The sequence below is a fragment of the Lepidochelys olivacea genome (assembly GCF_965140295.1).
Source record: "Lepidochelys olivacea isolate rLepOli2 genome assembly, chromosome: 13".
Taxonomy (NCBI): Eukaryota; Metazoa; Chordata; order Testudines; family Cheloniidae; genus Lepidochelys; species Lepidochelys olivacea.
Genome location: NC_140423.1, coordinates 4,565,290 through 4,581,149, shown reverse-complemented (window position 1 = coordinate 4,581,149; position 15,860 = coordinate 4,565,290). Strand labels below are relative to the sequence as shown.

General features: G+C 42.1%; 1 protein-coding gene across 4 annotated transcripts in view; it reads right to left on the bottom strand.

Moving 5' to 3' along the window:
• The window catches only part of DNAJC5 (DnaJ heat shock protein family (Hsp40) member C5), a 56,433-nt gene that overhangs the window by 29,458 nt on the left and 11,115 nt on the right, over positions 1 to 15,860 (bottom strand). For 2 of the 4 annotated variants that reach the window (XM_084645522.1, XM_084645523.1), the window contains one exon: positions 467 to 535. The exons of the other annotated variants lie outside the window; for them this stretch is intronic. The gene's annotated coding sequence lies outside the window, so the exon portion shown is untranslated. The remainder of the gene's footprint in view (positions 1 to 466; positions 536 to 15,860) is intronic. 4 annotated transcript variants of the gene reach the window in all.

The following is a 15,860-nucleotide window of genomic DNA, read 5'->3' as shown; positions in this document are numbered from 1 at the left end:
AAATCTCAAGTTTTCCAGTGCAGCAGATTATGTAGTTGAAAACTAACACTTGCAATTAAGTGTTCTGTTTCAAGCAATGTTTGCCGGTAAAAGCCTGCATAAAACCCCGAACGATCAGCACGCGTATTAGTAAACATTGATTTATACCGTAAGTGTAATACCACTACTAGCCTCCACATCCAGTCCATCTGCTTCATGCTAATTAAGAGCAGTTATCAAGATCTGGCATCTTTCTAGGGAACTAAATTCATGTATATTTTCTAAAGGAAAAACCCACATGTCCCAGATCGTAGCACGATTTACGGTGTTTGGAAGGAGTTCTAAACTTCGGTTTCTCCTTCCACCCTCATCAAGATGTTGGGAAATTTCTCTACCCATGAAATGTGAACCATCTGCTCCTTCTGTAGTATTTGCCAATTAAATGAGATTTGCAAACTCTGCAAGAAATCAAAAAGACATTACTTACCTTAATAAATGGTCAAACTAGATCCTAGGTGTCTAATACCCGTTTCCACAGAAATTAAACTGAATCCTCCTAAGGGAAGAACACAAGCAAACCATTTGTGTATTAGCATGATGCTACAATACTGTTCTGTTCCTGTGGTTTTTTTTAAATCCCTGAAACCTTTAATAAAAAATATCACCGTCACCCTGTTACAGTTACCCTTTGTGCTATACTAGAGACAATAGATTTAAGTGAAATGCCAAAAGAGGATTTTATACTTCACTTTTGAAAAAAAATTTTTTCTTCTGACCGTTTAAATAGGATAACAATTGAAATCACTATCTCAGTATATCCTTACTGGATGTACAACTACGTAAAGTCAGTAGCAAATAAGTGACTGATTAAAAGGGACATTATCAGAGTATTTAAACACAAATGTTAGGTTTTGCATAAAAATGGTTTACAAAACCCAAGATACTCTATCTGCATGTTTATTAAAATGAATTAGTTTCCATTTAAACATTCCCATTATGCTTTGATCTAAACACTACCTCACTGTGGCAGGCCATAAAAAAAGAAAAGTGAACAGATTAATTTATTTTCATTGTCCAAGCTTAGTGAAGCACAAGTTAATGGCAGCAAATGGTGAAAAAAAAAATTAAAAAAAAAGAAACAAACATTTTAAAGAAACACTTAATTTTTTAGAAAGTCAGAGAGGTATCTGCAAATACCTTTAACTCAGACCCGTCAATATTTGTGATTTTTTTTTTAAAACTACATTTTTCTTTAAAAAAAAAAAAAGTTTTTTTCTACCCAGTTGCTACATAAAAGGCCTGCGTGCGCGCACACGCACACACATGGAAACCACAATAAAACTGACTAGACACAAAATGTTGTGGAATGCACAAAGGAAAACATTTTCTAATCTTTCCATAATTATCATTTAAGGTGTTATTTGTAACACCAGTAGCTAAAAACTTTCAAGTAGTATGATTTTTAAGTTGATGATGCCTTTTTAATAGTCTGAAATGTTTTTAGAAAGAACGTAAAGAAATTTGTTTTAAAAAATGAAAACAAAATTTTATGACATATGGTATGACCTGTTAGAAATAAGTGAACTTTAATTTTTAAATTTCATCCACAGTAAAATCTATATTTTATTTGTGGTATCACCCCATTTTTGGCAGTTTATGTACAACATTGTCCGATTGAAATTAAAGGGACTCATGCAAATGCATGGAGTAACTGAATTTCAATATGCCAATTTTAATGCCATTTTACATGGCATTAGCAACAAGAAGTTTGTAGCTTCATGCCGTGGGGACCACACTGACTCCACAACAATGTAGTTATGCCAGTGCAAATTTCCTTCATTTAGATAGGGCTTCTATTAACATAATTCCTGGAGCAGATTACATATAGCGGAAAATGAACCAGTCGCAGCCTTGGTCCACACTACAAACTTATGTCAGTTTAAGTAGGTCGCTCGGGGTGAGAATTTTCTACACCCAAGTCACGTAGTTATACCAACTTAACCCCCAGTGCAGACAGCATTACGTCAACAGGGGGACTTCTCTCATCGACATAGCTACTGCTTCTTGGGGAGGTGGAATACCTACAGTGACAGGAGAAGCTCTCCCGTCGGCATAGGTAGCACCTTCACTAAGCGCTCCAGCTGTACCATTGCAGCACTCTAAGCCCCGGTCTACACTACGAGTTTAGGTCAAATTTAGCAGCATTAAATCGATTTAACCCTGCACCCATCCACATGACGAAGCCATTTTTGTTGACTTAAAGGGCTTTTAAAATCGATTTCTGTACTCCTCCCCGACGAGGGGATTAGTGCTGAAATTGACATCGCCGGGTCGAATTTGGGGTAGTGTGGATGCATTTCGACAGTACTGGCCTCTGGGAGCTATCCCAGAGTGCTCCATTGTGACCGCTCTGGACAGCACTCTCAACTCAGATGCACTGGCCAGGTACACAGGAAAAGCCCAGGGAACTTTTGAATTTCATTTCCTGTTTGGCCACCGTGGCGAACTCAGCAGCACAGGTGACCATGAAGTCCCCACAGAATGTTTCTACGCTCCCCCTCCGTCCCTGAGGTTATTGCAGATTAGAAGGCAAAAAAAACCGCACTCGTGATGCCATGTTTTCCGAGCTCATGCAGTCCTCCTGCACTGATAGAGCACCGCTTAATGGATGGAGGCATTCAGTGGCAGAGGCCAGGAAAGAATTGCCGTGTTTGCTTAACAGCAAAAGTCTCATGCCTTGCTAGCGATCCTGCCCGAGCCAGGTCGCTGTGTCACATGCACTCCACGCTGTGTCAGCCTTGGGCGGGGTCATGACCACTTTGTGAGCAGGAAGGCCACAGATATAGACATTGCATTAGGTAGCTTCTGTGGCTAGAGAAAACATTCCTGTGAATTCGGCAAAGTCTGTGGCAAAAAAAAAAGAAGTCCCGTGACACACCAAACTATTCATAATGCACAACCACGTGTTACATAAAGTATAACAGGGACCACATGAGGGATACATTCAAGTTGGGTTTCTGTAGTGTAGTGGTTACCGCTTTCACCTAACACGCAAACGGTGTTCGAAACAGGTTCCTTTTTCTGACTTCCCTCCTGCATTTTTAGTCTTAGAACAGACCGCGCTGTGAAATTTTACTTTGAATTGTATCAATTATGAGTTAAATAATATGGAAGCTCTCTCTAAATTACAATCCCGGGTTCCTTACCCTTTCAGCTGCTCTGATAAATTAACATTTTTGTTAGGGGTGGGGGGAAATTTTCATAAAGCCTTTTATAGGGACTAAACGCTATCTAGGACTCTGAAATAATCTTAACGTGGCCCACAGAGTGCAACCCTTCGTTCTCGATTTGTCATTCCACAAGTTGAACTGCTCCTTACTACTCTCCAGGCTTCATGAGCCATGGGAGCAAGGTGCAGGCTGGGGCAAGCACGGAGAGCAGCCTGAGGCAGAAGCCTCCAGCTCGCATGATATTCCAGGCAGGACTGAATCTCCATGAGATGAAACTTAAAGAAGAGAATGACCTGGAGTCACTCCCATTCGGTGCTCTACGAGGAGGATAGCCATGTCTGTCCAGGCGCCCCGATCAACCTCAGGAGCACTTCTATAAAATCGACCTGATTTCGTAGTGTAGACACACCTTAAGTGTAAACAAGCTCTCAGTAACTCATGCTTTAGCATACAAGGAGAAAAAATGTGCGTCAGCAACATAAGCTGCTCCCCTCTCAGTGTTCTAGGTGAAAGGTGTGAAGATTGCTGCTCGTCACTGGTCACACATAAGTGATAAAGAAGAGAAAAGTCAAGCACCAACTACAGTGAATGGATGTGAGAAGCTGCAGGGTGCTACATAATGTGACAATGACTCAGGAAAATAAAAATGGGATACAGAGTTTTTTTGAATAAGAGGCCTTTTCTAGGGGCAAATCTAGTCCAAGTCAATAGTGACTGAAAGTTGTTGCCATCCGAAAACTGTATAGTAGTTTTAGTTAAATGACTGAAAGGTGGGGGTCTCAGTCCAATTTCCAACAGGCAAGAGTATACATCTGAGTTATTCAAAACCAAAAATTCTTGTTGTCAGACACCAAGAAACCAAAAATTGAAAGAGCTTGAATGTGAACTACCTACTCGCCCCAGAGGTGGGCTCTCTACGTCAAACTTGGAGTTTATTAGTCAAACAACAGAAAGAAGCTTACACCACTGCTGGGCATGCAGCATCTATTCTACTGTAAAACAGAAGACAATTTCTCTATGGGTGTCAATCTTTCACAAACACTGAGTACGGTTAATGAAGAAAACTGATGCTAATTAAACTCAGTAGCACCCCCATACTAAGGGAAGAATGAAGAACCCTAGTAAACATCCATCCTGGTCTTGATAAATCCCCTTGCTCACCTGATAGTTGTGGGTCGGAAACTCTCTCTGGGACATGGGGGTGTTTAAGCCACCACTATCAGTAGAATAAAAAACTTTCCTTTAGAAAGAGTTTCTAGCCTGTATTGTTGCAAAGCCCTGGCTTACACTCAAAAGTTAGGTTGACATAGCTACAGCACTCAGGGATGTGAAAAATTCACACCCCCTGTGCAACATAGCTATGCTGACCTAAACTCTGGTGTAGATGTGATTAAGTCAAAGGAAGCACACTTCTATCAACCAGGCTACCATCGCTCAGGGAGATGGATTACCTACAGCAACAGAAAAACCCCTTCCATTACTGTAGAAAGCATCTACACTACAGACTATAGCAGCTTAACTATGGTGCCAGAGCAGTGCCATTGTAGCACCGGTAGTGCAGACATGGCCAAAGATAACCTTCCAAATACAAGTGGACATAGTGTCTCCTTTAACCTGCCAGCAGTTCTAGTGCCTCTGTTCAGTTTCCTCCAGCAAAAGAGTGAATTGATAAGATGGATGTTTCACAGGTGCTATTCAGAAATTTGCAAAGATTAATGAAACTTGATAATGTTGTCAATTAGGGTTGGGGTTCCCGGGATCTTTAGGAACTGGGATGGGCTTCTCATTAGGCCACTGGGCCTGGACCTTGTATGTGGTATACCCCAAATCTATCGTACCAGCCTCTAGCTAGGTGTATCTTAAGATTTTTCCAAGCCCTGCTCCCACAAGTACTGTAATTAGTACATCTGTTTCAACCTGAAACTTAAGTTTGGTGAATTTAGGAGATCAGGTAAAACTGCAGTACAGCACTAATACACAGTTGAAAAAAATCTATGAACAAGCCAAGCTAGATGTGTCAAACTGATGTCTATAAGGGTTGTTTTCACTCTTCTGCCTCTGACGAAAGTTTCACCACAGACAAGAGTGCATGCAGTGTTTGACTGTCAATGACAAGTGGAGGAGTACTAAGCAAGGCAAGTACAAGATACCAGCACTGAGCTGCCCACGTGCTGGCAACAGGAAACATTTTTCAGAAATAAAACATACAAAAAAAGCTAGCTGGGGAAAAAACAAAGAGAAAAAATGTGTGAAAGAGAAAAAAATTTTTCATGGTCTTTCTTTTCTTCAAGAATTAGCTATGGAGCTTGTTTGCTAGCATCAATTCTATCTACATCCAGAAAAATTCTTTAGCAGCAGAAAAAATAATTTGCAGCTGGAAACTACTTATCAAAACCAACATAGTAAATTACTAACAAACTTAATTCTGTTAAAATACAAACATATGAACAATCCCTGTCCCGGATATTCCTTACAATCTTCTCTTTCCAGAAATCGTATCACAGGGTCCAGTCTCACTTATTCATAGCATTCTCACATCCACCAATGTGATATATGCCATCATGTGCCAGCAATGCCCCTCTGCCATGTACATTGGTCAAACTGGACAGTCTCTACGTAAAAGAATAAATGGACACAAATCAGATGTCAAGAATTGTAACATTCATAAACCAGTCGGAGAACACTTCAATCTCTCTGGTCACGCGATCACAGACATGAAGGTCGCTATCTTAAAACAAAAAAACTTCAAATCCAGACTCCAGCGAGAAACTGCTGAATTGGAATTCATTTGCAAATTGGATACTATTAATTTAGGCTTAAATAGAGACTTGGAGTGGCTAAGTCATTATGCAAGGTAGCCTGTTTCCTCGTTTTTTCCTACCCCCCCCCCCCCAGATGTTCTGGTTTAACTTGGATTTTAACTTGAAGAGTGGTCAGTTTGGATGAGCTATTACCAGCAGGAGAGTGAGTTTGTGTGTGTATGGGGGTGGGGGGATGTGAGAACCTGGATTTATGCAGGAAATAGCCCAGCTTGATTGTCATGCACATTGTGTAAAGAGTTGTCACTTTGGATGGGCTATCACCAGCAGGAGAGTGAATTTGTGTGGGGGGGTGGAGGGTGAGAAAACCTGGATTTGTGCTGGAAATCACTTTAGATAAGCTATTACCAGCAGGACAGTGGGGTGGGAATAGGTATTGTTTCATATTCTCTGTGTATATATAAAGCCTGCTGCAGTTTCCACGATATGCATCTGAGGAAGTGAGCTGTAGCTCACGAAAGCTTATGCTCTAATAAATTGGTTAGTCTCTAAGGTGCCACAAGTCCTCCTTTTCTTTTTGCGAATCCATTCTCACTTATTCATAGCATTCACTGTTCAGTTCAAGGTCCATCTGCAGTACAGATTTCTGGGATTTTACTCGCTTGGTTTCTGTTGCAACTGGCAACTCTAATTTAGTGATTCAGGAACGTTTTGATCCACATGTACAATCCAATTATTCATTATTCAACAGGCCAGATCCACTGACCCAGAGATCTACATAATACCCAGCCTGTAATCACTTGTAAATACCTTCCCTCATTATTACATTGTGTTCAGAATAAAAACAAATGGGGCTGAAACAGAAGGAAGGAACCCCGAAACGAAACAGAAAATGTTCAAAGACAAAATTAGCATATGCTCCAGGGTTGTCTGTCCCATTTAAAGACATAGGAGGAGCAAGAAAGGCCAGTGAGGATAAACAAGTGCTCGAAAGGCATGTGATAGATGAACAAAGCCCTGGCTGGGATGATTTAACTGGGAATTGGTCCTGCTTCGAGCAGGGGGTTGGACTAGATGACCTTCAGGGGTCCCTTCCAACCCTGATATTCTATGAACAGGTATATAAATCAAACAAAAAGATTAAAGAATGCCAGAGCCAAGCAGGTTGCAACTGAAAGCAAGAGTACAAAATAGCAAAGCAAAATTCAATAATATACTAATATTAATGTAAAAAGTTTTTTAAAGTCTACATGAATTTTGGTTGTGGAGTATCCTTGTCCTGTTAACTGTGTGTATTATTTATTCAAAAAATTTCTGCCTGCCTCATTTGCTCTAATTCTTTGAATCAATGCAAACTATCGCATATTAAAAGATAATTTTCTCTGCTTCCCCTCTATGCTTTGCCCCAATTAGTGTTTTCAGCATCTCTTCTTTGAAGAAAATCAAGCAAGCCATATGTTCCCAGTTTTTCTACAGATTCCTAACTCCATCAGTTTTCCTGCCATGTTTCTGATTCTCTTTAGTATTTCCACTTCCTTGTGAAAGAAAAAGTATGCCTATTTCTGACACCTGCGCCACTCTCCTCCCACACACAAGAAGAGCGGTTTTTAAGTAATTTCGTCTTTCAATAAAATACTGTCATCAATCTGAGTCCAAACCCTGATCCTCACTTTTTGTTTATGTATCATTAAAATATCTTACCCTGTGATGTGATATATCAGCACAATGAGAAATGGATAAATTCACAAGGATTCAAAGAATCAGTGCAAATAAGGTGACTGTATTAACTATTTAAATAATTCTAAGAGTTGTATACAGGGAAACTCCAAACCATAAACACGGATTTGGGGGGAAAAACTTTTCATATAACACTGCACCGATGATCAGTCTATACCAGCAAGCATGATATGCTCACAAATTTGATTAGCTAAAACTATTACTGTAACTAGATATTGTTCTGAGGCGACATCTGTAAATGTCAAAAGTTTGATGAAAAGATTAAAAAGGTTGACTAATGAAGTGTAGAAAGGATTAGTATTGTCAGATGAAATAGACTACAGATGAAACAAATTGCTAAAAGCTAACCACCATACACAGGAAGGCTTACTGTTAAAACACTCTAGATACAGACTGTTTTATCGGTCTTAAAATGGTAACTGCAAGTATATTGATAAACAGACGGAGAAGATGGCTTGGTTCATTGCAACTTCAAAGTGCAGTACTTCCACATGCTCTTCTGCAGTCCTACTTATAACTTCCCATAGCAGTGTCCTTTTCCAAATCACAATACAAAGTCTTTTGGCTAAGATCTAGTATTCAGTCTGCTATCTGATATGACCTTTATCAAGGAACAGATGCTGCCCTTGCAGGAGGATGCAATGTCTATTAGGTACTTCCAACTCTAAGTGCTATGTTCCTGTGGGTTAAAGAGGATAGATCTTAACTATATACACAAGAGGAAACTGATGAAGCAAACAAACTGCCAGCCAACACAGCACGGCTTAAAGAGAGCCCAGCTAGCCCCACACCGCTATAACGGCAGCCAACGCCAGGTCTGGAGTGGGGAGAGAAGGAGAGAACCTGGGTCACCTTGGGGCTGCGTGGAGAAGAGGCAGGAGCTACCCTTCCCTACCTGAGGGGAAGAGATGCTAGCCTGCCAGCCAAGGTAGCCATATGGGAGTAACTACTGTCTCCTCAGACAAGGGAGACTGCAAAGGAGACCTAGGAGACTCTGGCATCTAAGGTAACTAAGTGAGAAAAGCCCAGAGACATTGTGGGGTTTGGCCTGACCAACTTGCAGCTGCCCCGCCCAAAGGAGCCAGGGACCACGGCAGGGCACTGCCCAAGATCGATGAAAGGGTGCTATGGGAGACAAGACACTCAGCAAATTGGACTAGAGGGGCCACACCACAAACTGAACAGAAAGTGGTAGGAAGTAGCCCAAGGCAGTGGATTTAGACTCCCTGCTAGGATGACCCCACAAGGTTCAGGGGTCGACACACACAGGGCCCTGGGCTGGGACCCAGTGGAGAGGGAGGGCCTGGTTCCCCCAACCACTGCTGCCTAAAAGACTTAGGATCCTCAACCAAACAGGGAGCAGAAAGCTAAGCATGCCAACCACTAGGCCACCCGCCCTCCAAACCACCTGGTAGAGAACCATTTTTCCTTTTTAACCAAAGGGACACTAGTAATTTGAAGCATTGTGCTTCAAGCCACTAACTGACCTAAGTGTAAGTCTGAACTGAAGTTTGTGTTTTAAAAATTAATGTGTAGACTATTTTTGTGTTCTAGAAAGTGAAAAATAAATGCCAGTGACTGAGCCAGACATAGCTGCAACAGAAATCCTCCACTTAAATCCTGATCTACAACTACCCTACTATTCTGGTCATGAACTTCTCAACACAGTCTCACTGTGTCAAATTTTGTGATGAAAATAGAGAGACCATGATGAGACCAAACTCATTTTTCACTTGGAATAGAACCTAGGTCTCCAACAGTGAAAGACTATTGTTCTAAATACTAAACCACTTCTCTGAAGTGGTATGAGTTACAAAAGTGTTTTAAAAGAAGCAATGCAAACGACTAAATAAATAAATAAATAAAACACAATACTAAAAACAAGGCCCAGGATAAACACAGCTCCTCTGATTAAATTTAAAGTCTGGATTGATTTTTACAGACATGAACCCATAAAACAGGGGCTATGTTGAAACTTAACTACAACAGTACAAATGCCATCTCCATAATAAGCTTAGCGGATTAAAATTTAGCCATTTAAGGCTGATTGACCAACTTGTTATAAAGACTTGTGACCTTGTACAATCCATTGGTGATCTATACAATCCATTGGTGATCTTCCAGAAAACATCATCCTGGCCACTACGAATGTGGAAGCTTTCTACACCAACATTCCGCACAAAGATGGACTACAAGCCGTCAGGAACAGTATCCTCGATAATGTCTCGGCAAACCAGGTGGCTGAACTTTGTGACTTTGTCCTCACCCATAACTATTTCACATTTGGGGACAACGTATATCTTCAAGTCAGCGGCACTGCTATGGGTACCCGCATGGCCCCACAGTATGCCAACATTTTTATGGCTGACTTAGAACAATGCTTCTTCAGCTCTCGTCCCCTAACGCCCCTACTCTACTTGCACTACATTGATGACATCATCTGGACCCATGGAAAAGAAGCCCTTGAGAAATTCCACCATGATTTTAACAATTTCCATCCCACCATCAACCTCAGCCTGGACCAGTCCACACAAGAGATCCACTTCCTGGATACTACAGTGCTAATAAGCGATGGTCACATAAACTCAACCCTATACCGGAAACCTACTGAACGCTATACTTACTTACATGCCTCCAGCTTTCATTCAGACCACACCACACGATCCATGGTTTACAGCAGTGGTCTCCAAAGTGGGGTGCACAAGACGATCGATTGGGGGGGCGCAGCAGGAAGAGCGCCGCCAGAGCAAAAGGGCGGTGCGGCAGGAGGAGCACTGCTGGGGGCGGGGGAGGAGGAGGCAGCCCCGAGTCCTCCGGCCCGTGGAGGAGCGGCCGGAAAGAAGCAGCACTTCCCCCTTCAAAGCTGGCCAGAGAGAAGTGGCGCTTTGAAGGGGAAAGCGCCACTTCTCTCCAGCCGCTGGCTGCGTGGCTGCCCCTGCTGAGTCCTCCAGCCCATGCTCTCAGGGCCACATTCCGAAAGGGGCTTTAGAGCTGCAGGCCAGGGCCCCAGGGCCCCCTTAGCCCAGGGCCCTGAAGCCCCTGCGTTCCGGGTGGCCCTGCCTGCCGGGAGGTGGGGTGGGGTGGGGGGACGGGACGACAGCTCCCAGAATCGTGGCCATGGGGGTGGTGCTGTGCTGCGTAGAGCCACCTGCACACCCCTGCAGTAAACAGGAGCTGCCCCAGGTAAGTGCTCTGCACCTCCTGCCTGCCCCAGCCCTGAGCCTCCTCCCGCACCCCCACCCTGAGCACCCTCCCAGACCCCGCACCCCTACCCTGAGCGCCCGCTGTATCACAAAGTGTTAAACCAAGATTTTCAAAAATAATAAAGCATATTCAATCACATTGCTCTCACTAAAAAGATTAATAATAATTTTTTTTAGTGAGAGCAAAAAGGTTTTTTGTACCGTTAATAAAATAAAAAATTTAAAAAATATTGTTTATTTCATCTTTATCTCATCGTTTTTTAATTTCTATTTTTTGTGTATGTTTTATAATTTACACAATATATTAGTACAGTAGTACATGTATATAATTTATACATAAATAAATATACATATATTGGGGGTGCGTGCTCAAAAAATTTTTACTAATGGGGTGCGCGATCAAAAAAGTTTGGAGACCACTGGTTTACAGCCAAGCTCTATGATACAACCGCATTTGCTCCAACCCCTCAGACAGAGACAAACACCTACAAGATCTCTATCAAGCATTCTTACAACTACAATACCCAAATGCTGAAGTGAAGAAACAGATTGACAGAGCCAAAAGAGTACCCAGAAGTCACCTACTACAGGACAGGCCCAACAAAGAAAGTAACAGAACGCCACTAGCCGTCACCTTCAGCCCCCAACTAAAACCTCTCCAGCGCATCATCAAGGATCTACAACCTATCCTGAAGGACGACCCATCACTCTCACAGATCTTGGGAGACAGGCCAGTCCTTGCTTACAGACAGCCCCCCAACCTGAAGCAAATACTCACCAGCAACCACACAACAAAAACACTAACCCAGGAACTTATCCTTGCAACAAAGCCCATTGCCAACTGTGTCCGCATATCTATTCAGGGGACATCATCATAGGACCTAATCACATCAGCCACACTATCAGAGGCTTGTTCACCTGAACATGTACCAATGTGATATATGCCATCATGTGCCAGCAATGCCTCCCTGCCATGTACACTGGCCAAACTGGACAGTCTCTACATAAAAGAATAAATGGACACAAATCAGACGTCAAGAATTATAACATTCAAAAACCAGTCGGAGAACACTTCAATCTCCCTGGTCACTCGATTACAGACCTAAAAGTCGCAATACAACAACAAAAAACACTTCAAAAAACAGACTCCAACAAGAAACTGCTGAATCGGAATTAATTTGCAAACTGGACACCATTAAATTAGGCTTGAATAAAGACCGGGAGTGGATGGCTCATTACACAAAGTAAAACTATTTCCCCATGCTTATTTTTGCCCCCTACTGTTACTCACACCTTCTTGTCAACTGTTGGAAATGGGCCATCCTGATTAATAGCTCACCTTAACTGAGCACTCTTGTTATAGTGGGTATGGCAACATCCATTTTTTCATGGTGTGTGTGTGTGTTTTCCTACTGTATTTTCCACTGCACGCATCCGATGAAGTGGGTTTTGGCCCACGAAAGCTTATGCTCAAATAAATTTGTTAGTCTTTAAGGTGCCACAAGTACTCCTCGTTCTTTCTGCTGATATAGACTAACATGGCTACCACTCTGAAACCTATAGAAGAGTAAGATTCAAATCTACTAAAGAAGAACTTTCACATCTTGAGGAAAGAAATACCTTAAATGTAGTTCAAATTCCCATTTAGGTGCTCCATCCTGACTCTCACCTTTTCCCCAATTAAATCAAATATACAAAAAGCTTTGTTTTAAATTTGCATTCATTGTTTAAAATCCCATTCCTCCTATTTAATCCCGCAGGAAAGTTCAATTATTATTTATGACATTACTGTAATTTCCACAGCAACATAATAGTGGCACAGATAGGATACTGCAGCAAACCCATAATTAAGATGGAGAAGAAAGCACTTGATCTGAAGTGGGGGAAAAAAGGCCAGAGGTCCATGAAAAACTGCAAAGTAACTTGTTTTTTGTATTAAGGTTTTGGTTTGCTAAAATCCCCTTTTAAAGTTTCCCTATATTGGTCTGCACAGTTTTGTACTAGTACAACTATTTCAGTCAGAACAGAATGTGCCAATTTTTACTTTTCCTGTGAAGAAGTGAGCAAATTACACTGGAAGTTGTCAAAACATAGCCAGACCTTGAAAGTGCTCTCCCAAACTCTTCTCCCACTTGCAACAATTTTGCATGGGATTCCCAAACATTGAAAGAAATGAAGCTAGATCAGAGGTGGGCAAACTACGGCCCAGGGGGACTGTCCTGCCCAGCCCCTGAGTTCCCGGTCAGGGAGGCTAGCCCCCGCTTGTCCTCCCTTCCCCGCAGACTCACCTCACCCCGCCGCCAGTGCTCTGGCCCGCTGCTCGCAGCGTGGCTGGCTCTGGCTGGGCTGCGAGCTCCTGCTGCTCTGAGCAGCATGATAACAGGGCAGAGAAGGGGGTTGGAGGGCTGGATAAGGGGCACAAGGTCCCGGGGGCAGTCAGGGGGGATGGGGTTGGATAGGCATGGGAGTCCCGGGGGGGCTGTCAGGGGAGGTTGGATACTGGGCAGGGGCCAGGCTGTTTGGGGAGGCACAGACTTCCCTACTTGGCCCTCCATACAGTTTCGTAATGCCAATGTGGCCCTCGGGCCAAAAAGTTTGCCCACCCCCGAGTTAGATGGAACGCAACATCCAATATGCAAAAAAGCAAAACACAAAATCCATTCCAACCTAGCCTTCCCAAAATAACATCAGACCAAACAAAAAGCCCAGTCTCTATTGACTGGAGGAGACAGATTTTTGCATGTTTTGGGACATGCTTCAGTGGAGGGTGCCATATAAAAATCTAGAAGAAAAAGACTGTAAGCATCTGGATCTTTCCATTTAACAAACTGCATGTGTCAAATTATGGCTATACTAGATGAACTGAGTTATCTGGGAAGAACAGAGGTTAGTCCAACAAGCTTCTTTCCCCAAAGCCAGTTTTGAGTAGTCAAAAATAATTGCAAACAAGTTATAAGCAAATTAAAATTAGTGTTGTAGAGAAAATCTAAAGAAAAACCACCACCACCAGAATGGACTAAAAAAAAATAATGTCATCATAATATTCCAGGATATTAACACATACTTTAATTAATGTTAGTCTGCCAAGTAAAAGCAATTACTTCACCAGGAAAGGCACAGATTTACTGGAAATTCCCCTCCCTATCTACCTCCTACAATAGTGGAGAACAGAAAAAGGAGACAAATGTTTTATCTGTCTTCATAAATAATTGTTGCATTCATAAATAATTATTGCAGATACTATAAAGTAACAGAGAATTACTGAAAAAGTGGATTTACAAAAAAAAAAAACCCAAATAATGCTAAATGGCCTTTACAAACATAAACAAAGGGATCCTGTCAATTCACTTTTGGCCCCAAAATTAGATTTTTATGTAAAAGCTTCTCTTTACAAAACTTAAACCCAAAAGAAATGTTTCCATGATTTAGTTACTAATTCCAATTGTAACAGGCTTTTAGTTCCCCCTCTCCGCCCAACAAACATTGCCTTGCACCATTTCAATCTGAGCATTGCAGAACTAGTACAAGAGAACCTGAAAGCAAAACTGACTAGACTATTTTAATCGATCAAGCTGAGAGGAAAGGAAGAAATTAAATCATACTAAACAGTAAAAATACAAATATTCAAATTCTCAGCTGTATCTACCCAAGATCTTATTGGTAATAGATGTAAGGAGGTTAGTCAAGACCATGACTGTTCAAAAAAGAAAGTTTCTTTGTGAAGAATTAGCTTTGTTTGTGTTCAGTTTCTTTTCTCTAACATTCAGTTCTGCACTTCCTTCAGCCATGTGAGCACACATCCTTACTTATGATGAGTCTACTCTGACATCCAAGAAAGCAAGAAAAAGATCCATCAGAACCCTTTGGGATACTGATGTCCCTTCTTGAGCAGTTCAACGCATTATCAAAGAATGCTGCATGTAATTCTGGTCACCCCATCTCAAGAAAGGTATTAGAATTGGAGAAAGTACAGAAGTACAATAAAAATGATTGTGGGTGTGGAACAGCTTGCACATGAGAAGATATTAGAAAGACTGGGAATGTTCAGCTTGGAAAAGACAACTGAGGGGGGATGTGATAGGGGTCTATGAAATCAAGAATGGTGTGGAGAAAGTGAATAAGGAAGTGCTGTTTACCCCTTCACAGAACACAAGAACCTGGGATCACCTAATGAAATTAACAGGCAGCAGGTTTAAAAGAAAGTACTTCTTCACACAATGCACAGTCAACCTGTGGAACTCATTGCCAGGGGATGATTTGAAGGCCAAAACTATAATGGGGTTCAAAAATAAGTTCAAGGAGGATAGGTCCATCAATGGCTATGAGCCAAGATGGTCAGGGACACAACCCTATGCTCTGGGAGTCCCTAAACATTTGACTGCCAGAAGCTGGGACTGGACAACAGGGGATGGATCACTCAGTAAATTGCCCTGTTCTGTTCACTGGCTCTGAAGCATCTGACACCGGCCACTGTCAGAAGACAGGGTACAGGGCTAGATGAACCATTGGTCTGACCCAGTATGTCCATTCTGATGTTCTTACGTTCAGAGCAACAGAGCCAATTTTAAGCATAAGCAATGCAAGCAATTACATCCCCGTCCCCTAATGCTAACCTAGAAAAGGTCTCCCCACCTCATGAAATGATATGCTGTAGTGATCCTCCCTTGATACATCAAGTTCGAAGAGAGAGACAACCCTTGGACTCAGGAAAAGCTACTCACCGTCCAACCCTTCTCTGCCTGGTAACTTGGTCCCATAGAAACCAGCTCCAGAAACAGAATAGCTTAAGTGTCTTTAAGAAGTCACCAGGAATCTACTGCAACTATTCATGCACAGACCATGAGTTTGCCCCCGCCCTCCCTCTCCCACACAAACACTTCCTATTTCATAACTAGTATTAAGCCGTTTGTGTTGTAAAAAGGCAACGGTCAAAAATGATTCCTGGATGGTAG